The sequence below is a fragment of the Anser brachyrhynchus genome (genome assembly GCF_964034855.1).
Source record: "Anser brachyrhynchus genome assembly, chromosome: 4".
Classification (NCBI taxonomy): Eukaryota; Metazoa; Chordata; class Aves; order Anseriformes; family Anatidae; genus Anser; species Anser brachyrhynchus.
The window spans coordinates 2227201-2239225 of record NC_137698.1 but is presented as its reverse complement, the minus strand read 5'-3'; the positions used below and the strand labels follow the sequence as shown (position 1 = coordinate 2239225).

The 12025-nt window shown below is 37.3% G+C and overlaps 1 long non-coding RNA gene across 1 annotated transcript; it reads left to right on the top strand.

Moving 5' to 3' along the window:
- The first annotated feature begins 994 nt into the window (after positions 1-994).
- LOC308194829 lies at positions 995-10899 on the top strand. Its single transcript, XR_013950905.1, has 3 exons — positions 995-1019; positions 1372-1450; positions 6411-10899. It is a non-coding gene; the product is annotated as an uncharacterized lncRNA (long non-coding RNA).
- Positions 10900-12025: the final 1126 nt, after the last annotated feature.

Below are 12025 nucleotides of genomic sequence, written 5' to 3'. Positions count from 1 at the left end.
CACAAACAAATGCCATTCAACATAAATAAACAGCATATGAAGTGGTTGCATAGCTAGAACTATCTTCCAATGTTGAAAGAGTCCATTCGACAAAGGTTACGTAGATTTGATTGTCTGGGGAACTTGCTGTCACACACTGAGAAGAATCGCTATTCAACATCAAGGTGACAAGACAACCTTTATTTTCAATGTGAAACCTTTGCATTTTTCTCCCCAGTAGCTTTTCTGAATGATGCTGCAAAATCTATGCTATTCCTTCCCAACCCCGCTACAAGGAACATTTAGAATTAGTTACCCTTTAGGCCTCAAAGATGGGTGGAAAAAGCTTGGGGAAGAAGTAACTGGTTTGATGTTAATTTCAAAGCCATTCTGTTGAGGCAACAAAAGATCGAGTAATGTGAATGAGGTCACAAAAATCTGACAAATGAAGCAACTGGAACTAGATCTCCTGAGTTATGACTCACGGGAGCCCTCTGAACTTAAATTACAAATGTATTGATTTTATTGACCACTTTTATTGACCACTTAAATACACAAAAGACAATATATGCGTATATTCATGGCGTAAGCAACACAAATTACATGACTTCTATCAAATTCATTAAGAATTCCTCATGCTATGATTGCATTGCAGTAAAACTTTTAAAAAACGGTTAACTACAATTCTAATGTGAAATCCTTTCAAATACATATTGCAGAGAAGTTTCTAAAATTATTTCACAGACTACATTTTTGTAGGGAGGTGAACCAAAAAGCCAGTATAAAGCCAGTGCTGTTAATCCAGTGTCATGAACAATGTACTTATGATACAGGATTTCAGCTGGAAAATCCTGATACGGATCATGGACTTCTCTTAGAAGAGATTGCAATGACTAAGCAGACAGCAGCATGCTGGGAAGACAGTCACTGCTGTAACTAGCCAGATTTATCATGTTACTCTAATTACCTTGACTTACTCATTGTTAGGATCACTTTTCTGTTGTGGAAACTACAGGCAGCCTCAAGCTCGACAGACTTCAGTAAGTACATCCTAACTCAATACATAATTAAGCTTCCAAGTCCAATGCTTTTTTAAAAACATTTATAGCAAAGCACAATATCAATGGATATACACTAGGAATATGTAATGCTAGGGATTCTCATTCACATTATACCCATATTAATTTATTATGAATCGCAGCTTACAGAAGTTATATAGATTTCTTGCAAATTGCCATGTATTTTCATATTTCTCTTAAGTCAGCAAGAGTAAAAAAAATTTATAGACTGAATTCAACAATAATCTCAGTAATAAAATCTTTGTTCATTTACTCCTTTGTAGCCCAGTAATCTGAAGGCTGTGCTCATCTGTTGTTTTACTTCTATTTACAGAACCACTTTCATTCAGCTGTTTTATACACTTGTGGTGAGACAAAGCAGTTTTTTAACCTGACTTCTCTACCTGGCTAAGGTGGGTCTGTAAAAACTTTGGTTTATGAGAGTGAAAGTAGATAGGTAGAGAGACAGAGTTGATTTGCCCTGATCTTACCACATTTTGTCGCCAGTTATACCTCTGATGCTTCATTTGATATAAAATGCCGTTAAAGATACCACATTTTCCAGTATGATTTAAATGCCCCCCAATATTTTGTTCTGTAACGTTTTATTATGCACGTATGTTCAACACACAGCATTCTTTGAGATGCATTGTTATTAACAGGCGAGTTGTACCTTAATGAGGATTCACACTCATCCCATGATGAGCCTTACCACGCATCTGAGCTGGGTTTAGCACTTACAAACATTCACTTTGCTACAGATCTTCCTGCTCATCTATTAATGGAATAGCACAGATTTGACAGAGAAAAGAGTTTGACTTTGTGCATGCAATGAAATAAAGTCCGATAGTAATATTACCTGACCCACACTATGTAAAGTTATACAATAAGAGGGCAGTGCATTCTTGTTCTGAACTGAAATTCCCCTCTTTTGCTTTTTTCTAATATATCCCTTTTGGAACACACTGCTTCATCTGTGGTCCACAATTCACTTACACCATCTTTTCGAGGTGTATCTCAAAAGGCAGAGAGCAGCCAACGTTCTGTGTCCATGAAGTTCCTAATCTTTCCAGGGAAACTATACAAAGCAGTAATATTTTTTGGAGAAAAAAATCGTTATCTCCTTATAGAATACTTAGACAATCATGGCTGCATCACAGTAATTTGTGACATTTGTATATTGACTTTGACACATAATCTATACCTCACCTCCCATCCTCCAGGAAACTATTGCTGGAAAGAAATGATGTATATGCTATTAAGAAACCTTTTTCCTAAGTAGTCATGCACAGTAGAAGTGGTCAATTTTTGTTTTCTTCAGCTCTCCAAGCCCTCACCATTCCTAGTCACATGTACAAATGATTTCCAAATTGTACTCATGAATCCAGTGGTCCACATATAGCCTAAAGCTAATGCCTCTTCAATTGATGATGCTTTAGGTAGATATACACCTAAATATCAGTGCACTGACATTTACAGGCATGGTTGGGGGAGAATCCAGTCCCACCACTGTAAATAGATTAAAACTGCATGGATTGCCGAGGCAAACTTCAGCCTATGACACGATCCAGTGATTTTTGCCTACGAGTGAGTCAAGCATGAAGATTAAGAAGGGAATTGTCTTCACCAAGCATCTGTTCGTATACCAGTGATAAGAAGAATTGAAATATTTATTCGGATCTTTAGTGGGCTTCAAAGGCAGTTTCTCTATACGGATGGTTGGTAGACTAGATGGGCTGGAGGGTCATTTGAAAACAAGAGAGAGTTGTGCGGTACCCAGCTCCTGATGCCCTTTGAACATCACACAGGAAATCTAAACACTCAGCATGGGTCCCTCCACATGAGCTTGTTACTGCAGGATTCATTACGCAGGGTCACATATTTACAACCCTTTCCTTCTCTCTTAGAAGATGTTTAAAACTAAGCACGACAAACAGGAAGTTTATCCCTGTGGAGAGAGACAGAGTTAAGCCTCTATTTAAGCCTCACTGAAGTCCTCCCAGCATCTCACAAAGAACAAGTCACTGCCAGTTTCTTCATTCCATGGTTAAATTCTCATCCTAATTTCACCAAAATGTTTTTTTTAAAAAAGAAAGCATCACTACAACTATGATTGGGAAATTAGGTTATTCACCAACCACCACACCTGTGGCACAAGCATCAGTCAGGTATTTCAAACTCTACCTCAGCGATGAAAGTCAACCCAGCCAAAATAAGAAATTGCACAAAATGAAAGGACTGACTTGCAAACACAAATAAGACATCAACACTCATTCCTCCACCTCTGCCTTGATGGCACAGAAGAATTAACTAACTTCTTAATGCAATGCCCTAATAGAGGATCATAAATCACAAGTCTCTTAAACCTTAAATGATTGATTTGCTTTTTATTTGGTCTTTAACCTTATTAGAATCTGCAACTGTATGAAATGTTAGCTAGTACAAATAATAGTAGTACTTTACAGAGTAAGGCTTTTTTAAGTTTTAGCTTTTTTCACAACAGCAGCGCATGAAGAGCAGGATAGCAGTACAGTTCCTTGATTTTCAGTGCTAATTGGTATTGTTGCAGACCCCAAATTAGTCAAAATTTGAGAGGTAAACACAACCACTAAACTCCAAGGGATTAGTCTACAACAGAAAAGTCAGAGCCTTAACTGTAGTTCTTGTTTCATATAGCTGGCGTATAATTATTTCCTAACATTATTTTGATATTGCAGCAGGACATAACTCTGGCCTTTAGATGCAGCTGTTAAAAAAAATAGTATAACTTCCAACCTTACGCAGACCTTTTTCTAGTTGTTTAACTATTTTACTAAATGTTTCATCTACTAGATGTTGCTATTTTGGAATAGGAATTTGTATGAGCCAGTATGAGCCTGCAACATTAAGGCCTATACATGAGAAGACTTGCTGGGGATGTTCAGAAGTTTTAGCACTGGAAAAATATTAATTCCCTTTAAACAAAGTATTTTGTGATAGTGTATAAATAATTTAAAATTTATTTTGAAACCTACAGTGAATGGAGATGTGACTGACTTCTCAAGGACAAACTGAACAAAGATTTTCATTCATACTTCTACTCAAAGCCTGGGACCAGAAGTTTTCCAGGTTCTTGCCTCTGGGATAAGGAGCCTTAGAGACCCTAGTCCAAAAGTGGTCTGTTCTCATACGAACACTCCTTTTTTAGACTCCCCATAAGGCAAGCAACGTTAATGATCAAGAACGCTAGAGTAATTTAAGATTCAATTTCCTACACTTAGAGAGTTTAGTGACCCAGCAAAACTCGCAATATCATTTAAAAGTAGAGTCAATTATTACCATTATTGTGCTAGGCACCATACTCACTCATTGGCATACAACTTATGGAAGGTATCTATGTAAATGTTTCCAGCTACATAGATGTGGGACACTCACTTTGTGAGAAGCTCATCAACGATGCTTAAGAAACAGATGACAATGCTTTCTTACTGATTACACTAATTGTATAACTCCTTAAATGCATGGTTTGATCAACATAAGCTATAACCACACATTATACATCAGAAGTCACAGGGTCAGGTCTGTTTGATTTCACGTTTACTATGCGACTTAAAAGCATTTCAGCAACTCCTGTCTAAAATTCGGTTGCTATTCTCTACCCAATAGCCACACTAATACCACTTGCATACCGTTTCACAGATACCTTAAGGTTTGTATGATATTTCACACCTAATTACAATGTGGAGTCAAGTTTTTGAGGGTTATTTCTAATCAACACTTGCAGTACAGCAAGGATTACAAAACAATTTCTGAGTCACTATCAGTATCATGTCCTTACTTGTCACATAATGAAACAGTGTCTTTACAATTACCTGACTGCTCTGCTGACTTGACCTCACTTATTCCGGCACCTTTTGCCTCTGTGCCATCTGTTCTGGCAGAAAAGAAGCAAATGAACTCCAGCAGATCCTTTCTGACGGGTAAGACAAGAATTAAGATCTTGTGATAGCTCAAGGTTTCATGCTGTGAGGATACACCCTCTTTTATAACTTAAGAAAAACATTTACGGGATCTTTATCCCACAGCAGATATAAAGTGGCCTGTTAGTAATGTTTCTCTTGCTGTATGCTTTAAAGACAAGTAACTTCACCAGTACTGCACCTCACTCAAACAGAATGAGATACCTACAGCTGTCCTTCATCCTTTTTTTCCCCACATCTGTGCTTGGAAGCTTATACAGCAATATAAGTTTACAGCATTTTTGCAGACCTCAGTGAGGCTTTTAATGCTAACAATGAATCCTATGTCTAAATTACCATCTTAACATTACGCCTTTGTTGTAACAAATAGCTGTAATATGTAAGCATAAAACTGAGGAATGTTTTGACTCCCAATGTTTTAGATGTATTGCACGCAGCACAACAATTAGAACACTGCAACTTTTTTGTTTCATTGTGAATTTATTCACCCCAAAAGGTATCTATTAGTTCAAAACTGAATGTGAATTAGGCTGAAAATACTTCTAGAATCAACTATTTTAAAGCTCTTATTTTATTCATAATCTTTTTAATTATATGCCATTTTCCTTGGTTAAAAAAAATAATACTGGATTTCAAACCTCTTTCTATTTAAAGAGGCTCAAGCTTATATCTTCCTCTCTAAATGTTCCAACAAGCAGAAACCACCATATTGCAGGACAAGTCTTTCATGATTTATCTGCTAAGATGTTGCACTTATGTATGTCCATACTTGCTGATGATCAGAAAACATTGCTTTTCCTTGATATTTCGAATGATATTGAAAGACAACACTAGTATTCTTTAATACTGTGATGATGCGAAGGACAGGTAGCATTACCCTGGGAGTGAGAGAGAGATTTTTAAAGACCCATTGGTGAGAGGAAGGATTTGATCCATGCCAGAGAGCAAGGTGTGACACCATCTGCTTATCCCTGTGGTTGTGAATGTTTATGAACAGCTAAATTTTATTATAATTTCTTTCGTTTTGTTGAAAGTAACTGCAATGTTTTTCACTAGTACTATTTCAGTAGCCAAAATATTGTTCATTTCATTGGGCTGAATTTATGTTTTGTTCTGTGACCAGAACAAGGCAATTATTTGTGCAGACTTAAAGATGCTCATGCTATTGAAACCAAGCTATCATGTGGATACAACAAAGAAACTATTGCCAACCTTGCCATGAACAAGTCACCTCAAAAATTCTTTGACTTGTCCTGACTTCTGTCAACTCTCCATGCACCGTGGTATTCAGATGCTCCTAATTCTCTGCCTTCGCTTATGTTCTCTATGATTTATTATTCCTGTAGTTCCTCACTTTCTGGTTCTTAGTCATATCTATCCCTTGATACTATGGCAATTGCTGCTCTTACAACAGGTGGCAGAAACTGCCTCTCCCCTGCCTACTATCCTTGTCCTTACTTTGCACCCTGCGTCTCAACTGTGTTCACCTTGCTCCTTGGAAGCCAGCCTTCTGGTACGTCGTTTTGCTCTGGAGATCACAGTATCCTTGCATGCTGTTTACTGCTTTGGTAGAACTCTGTTGTATCAAAAATATATGTAAATCACTTTACTGATGGGAAAAAACAAAAAAAGAAAAAAAAACACCACCTGCAGCACCACCAAACAGGTGGCAGAGCTCTGCCTCATCTAGCCTCGCTGCAGACTAATCTGCCTCTAGAGCAGCACTATGCGATTCCACTGGTAGAGTACCATCTCTATCTGACTATAATACAGCAGTCATCTTTTATACTTCTTGGTGACCGCTCCTTTTGACTCAAGCATTTGGCAAAAGTAAGAAACAGAGAGGTAGGATGCAGCCAATTGGTTTCCAAATGTACACTAGGCTGGCAAGGAATCTGGGGAAATGTTCTTGACGCTTATGTTTAGCAAATGGAAGAGAAGATTTACTGCAGAAAAAAAGCACTGAAGCAGAAACAGATCCCTATTCCTAGGTCTCCTTGTGATCAAAATCTTCTGCTATGACTAGGCCATGCTGTGGTTCTGTGACAGAGAAAGGAAGCCTTAAAACACACTGCCATCACAACAGGGAAACGACCAACAAAAATGTATTAATACAAGATTCCTAGTTCTTAATTGCTCCCAACAAATAATACTGGGGCATGGAGAGAAGAAAAACTATTGCAGCCTCCGGGCAAGCAGATGGCCTGTTGAGAACATAGATGTATTGCACTGAAAGTGCCCTGAAGTCATCTCTGTTACCACCTCTAAGTATAACCCTGGATTGCTGGGCTCAGTGGTCTGGGAAAAGACAAAAAAGCCGGTGTTTGTCCTTGTGAACAAACAAAAATAGAAAGAGCTTTGCAGTTTATTTTCATCATTTAGAACCTAGTCAAACAATCAGAATGAAAAGCGTGGTAATTGCCTTTTGAGAGATGTTGCATTTCGCTTTAAAAAAAAAATAACGTAGCTGTAACTCATGTGGTTGGAAGCTTCAGGACATACTGTTTTGGTTTGTGCTTTAATCAGGTAATGAATAGAACATGGCACAGAAAAAAGTATATACACATTTTAATTTCAGTCCTTGCACTGTCTTATTGTTTGTTTAAGCCTGTCCAACTGAGACTCCTTGCACTATACGCCCCTGGATGCATTCCATTTGAAACAAAGGCATATTTCAGGGAAGTACCTCTCACAAAGAGGTATTGATGAACCACAAATCAGAGTCTGGACAAATGACCATTTTACTATAAACACAGCTCTATTGTTTCCGTTTTTCTTCTCCTAGGGAATAAATATTTCATTATTCAAAACGGTGGCCGAAATGCAAATTTCTCCTCCCCTTTCTACCAATGATTTCCCCCCGCTACTCCACAGAAATGCAACTCAATGGTTTCCATGACTCCTCTCTTGCAATATTTGTATTATTTTTTCCTCTTATCTTGCCCACAAATAAATTACTGTGGAGTTAAAAGAAAAAGAAGTAATTTTCTGTTCCTCAATGACTTAGATCCACAAAACCCTGAGCTTGTTAAGATGTACACAGTGATTTCTGTGACCATTTGCCTGTCACACAGTAATTACAGTTTGCTCTTTTATTTTCATGATCTATCCTTAACTTCCAGTCATGCCCTACTGTTACCAATGCCTTTATTTCCACCAATCCCATCTTTTTTTTTTTTATTCCACCTCTCAAATTGCCTGTATTGGAATGAGTTCCTTCAAGAGTGCCTTCTCAGCTGTTTCACAGAGATGAAATAAATCAGAGAGAGGAACCACTTCTGTCTTCACTCCAGCCTTTGCAGATTTCAAGAACTGATCTGAGCCCTGAGCATGTGAATTAAATTTGTTCTCAAGATACTATCCTTATGGTAACTGTTTCAGTTCAACATAAACCCAAATTTGTAAAAGAGGCCCAAGATTTGGGTAGATGGAGAGAGAGATTTGTGTGCTATGACCCAAAATCCACACTTCAACAATGATGGAAAGAATACGGATGGATAGCTAGTCTAACGTCTTGTATCTTGAACCTATGAATGAAAACAAACCTTAAAAGTTTTCCTTCTACTGGTACAAAACACAGCAACAAGCAACATATCTACAGACGGTTATAAATGATTGACTCTTTGGTTCATCTTCCTAGAGGCAGAATTCAGTTTATAGTCTGTGTTCACATGACATGTGAGAACTGGGCTTGTTCAGCCTTGATGAGAAAAGGCTGATGTCTACCTAATGGGATGGTATAAAGAAGACTGAGCCAGATTCTTTTTGGAGATGAAATGACAGCATGAGAGACAATGGACATGAAGATCATCACCACAGGAAAATTCTGGTTATTTATCTGGAAAAAAATTGCTGCCATGAGGGTGGTTGAACGCTGGAAAAAGTTTCACAGATGGGTTGTGAAACCTCCATCCTTGGAAGTGCTCAAAATTCACGTGGACAAGCCCTGAGCACCCAAAACTAGTATGATCTGCTTTCAGTGGGGGCTGGACTAGATGACATCTCATTCCTTTCAACTTAATTTATTCTGATTCTCATGACCAAGGATCACTCTGTTACTGGTCATAGCTACTGTGGATACACAGAATCTCCAGACTTCATTCTAAAACTCCTACTGGGTCAACATTAAGCACCAGACTTCTCTTGTGCAGAAGGAAGATTCATTATGGCTTCCAAATAATCAAACCAAGATGTAGAACATTTCTATAGTGGATTTTGGTACGCTTCCCCATTCATAGAAAAATAAAGCACATAGATCCAAAAATCTCAGAAGATAATCATCCAAGTTTCTCTCTGTCCTAATAGATTAATAGGATAATGGGAAAAGTCGCAGTGTAACAGATCACTACTCCAAATATCTTGATCCACTTGCATATAATTTACACAGCCTTGGAACAAAACTAAGCAGAATCAATTTCCCTTAGCAAAATGTTCAATATATTATTCAAAGCTCCCAAGAAAACTTTAATATAAATGTACACAGTCACAGATAATAGCTTCAACTAAATCACCAAAGGTTCATCCAGGGTCATGCAGAAGATCATTCATATGAGCAGGACAACACATGGAATGTATCATTGTAAGACAGCATCAACGCATGACTGCAAAGGAGCTAGAAGATTTCTGTACAGAGAAGTGCTTCATTTGCTCTCCCTCCGTCACAAATTTGGGCCAATAAGCCTCTGTCAGCAGTTATCTATTCGTTCTACTAATAGTTCCTTGGTAGCTCATAAGCAGTGACGGGGTTACATGATTATTAACTGTTTCTAAGCAGAGATGACAGTGTTGGGTAGAAAATTACTCTCCTTCCTCATCTGATTTCAAGCAAAAGGAAATAGAGCTCAGATTTCCTTGTTCTAGATATTAAGTACTTCAGATGTAAAATCTAAGTATTCGCTGCATTCAAATCAATGAATACAGTTCATCTTATTCCCTAAGTTAGGAACAGAAAATGTAAGCTTGTGACTTTTTTTAGGGGAAAAACAAACAAAAGCAAATTGCATTAGTCAAGAAAGTTTATCAAAAGGGAAATTGAGGTAACAAACAGCACCTAAGATTCTTGACAACATTATTACAGCAACGTTCAACTATAAAGTTTTAGGAAAAGCTGTAGTTTCAAGAAAATCTTTAGTAGTAATCAGCGTAGATTTACAGTTATGCTTGTTAAAAGTGATTAACAACATTCTCCGTTGTTCATAGATGCAAACAAGATACAAGCTAAATAGCTCCATATTCAGAGAACTATGTTTTACAATATATTTGTAGAAAGACAAAGAAAATAACTGTGATGATTAATACAAAACAAACTTCCCCCTCCAGAAGGAGAAAGGGAGGAAAGATACCTAGAAAACAAAAGCAAACAAAATGCTTATTCAAAAAGGAGGGATGATGTGTATTTCAATAATGTAAAATATTAGTTAATTCCTGCAATTGTTTACAGTAGATTTTCTAGAATTTGTTTCTATAGAATATCAGCATTGGTGACACATAAATCCTATTTAAAAATAAATTCCTTGTTCTGATTGACATTCTTATTTTACACAGCCTTTTGCCATTACGCTGTTGAGAATTTAATCTATATTATTAAATACATGAAGTAAGTTCAAAAGTTAGTGCATGGGTTATTCATCTGAAAAACATAGTCAAATACACATATCAATGATTACTCATTTCATACCACTAGTCTAAAAGAAAAACAGTAAGTATGCTAGCACTGGAAACAGATTTCCAGTATCTATAGATACGTTAAATATGTAATAAAAATTTTCAATTTTTTTCATGGGTTGTTGGAAGTCTACTCTGCTAAGACTGTTCTTTTCTCTGATTTTGGGAGAAAGGGAAATCAAGAATTGATCTTCTTGGAAGTTTATTTCCCATCCTTCTTCAGGTATTTAGCATCCCTCCTAAAAATGAGAGAAGGCCACACTACAAACTTAACTAATAAGAGTAGTTTGGGGAGAAAATGAATTTCAACTTGTTCCAAAGCACATCCCCTGCCCTAAGTGAATCATTCCACACATTCAGGTCTACAAGCTTTCTGCTTGTTTTCAGCCCAGTGATAACATAGAATAGGCGGAAGAACAGGAAAAAAATACTTTAGGAAGTGTCAGCAGATATACTTTTAAAAACTGATAAAGAAACAGAATTAATATTGGAATAATTACATGGTGTTTTTATAAGAAATTGTAAAGCCACTTATAACAGAAGAGGCAGTATAAAATTGCACAGCCTGTATTCCAGAATGGCTAGTTAATAAAAACAAGAGAGAACCTTAGTTGCAAATGGCTGGCACCTCAAATAGATTTTGATTGTGGAATTGTATGGATATATTTCTTAGATGTGAATGGAAGAAAGGAAACACACTATGATGCTTGTAGCACGTAGATGTGTTGAAAAAAGGGAGATTGAAAATAGGTGTAAGATGGAAAAAGGCTTCTGCAGCACTCAGAAGAGAACCTGACAATGCTTTTGTTACCAGGGCTGCTTAAAAGAGAGGAAGATGGCAAGTAGTTCAAAGCACGTACTGGAACATGCAAAAATGAAATAGGGACAAGAAAATTCAGTGAAGATACTTTAGAAACTGAAGAACAAAAAGGAATGCCTTTCTAGTTCTCTAGATGAAATACAAAAATTTCCTCTGCTGAGTTTTAAAATGGATGGTGATAACTTCAGTACAGCATTCTGTGAGAGTATACTGGTGTTTGCAGGCTGAAACACAGGTATACAAGGGGAAGAATTTGTTTAGAAGACGTGACATTGGGAGTTGGTGATGGCTACTCAGACATTGGTAAACTTCTCTTTGGTGCGTTGCTGGTACACAGAGTGATTTTGGTATGTTTCCCATCACACCCAATGCAAGGCTTGTAACAAGATTAACAGGCATTGCTAGTGAAGGTATACAGACGTCACAAGGAATTTAATACTAGAAGTTGCTGACTTACTAAAGCACTGCAGAGCGGCTGAGATATACCTATGGCTCTTAAAACTTCATATTCTTCATGCTTTGTGGACTTGAATCAGTGGCCATAT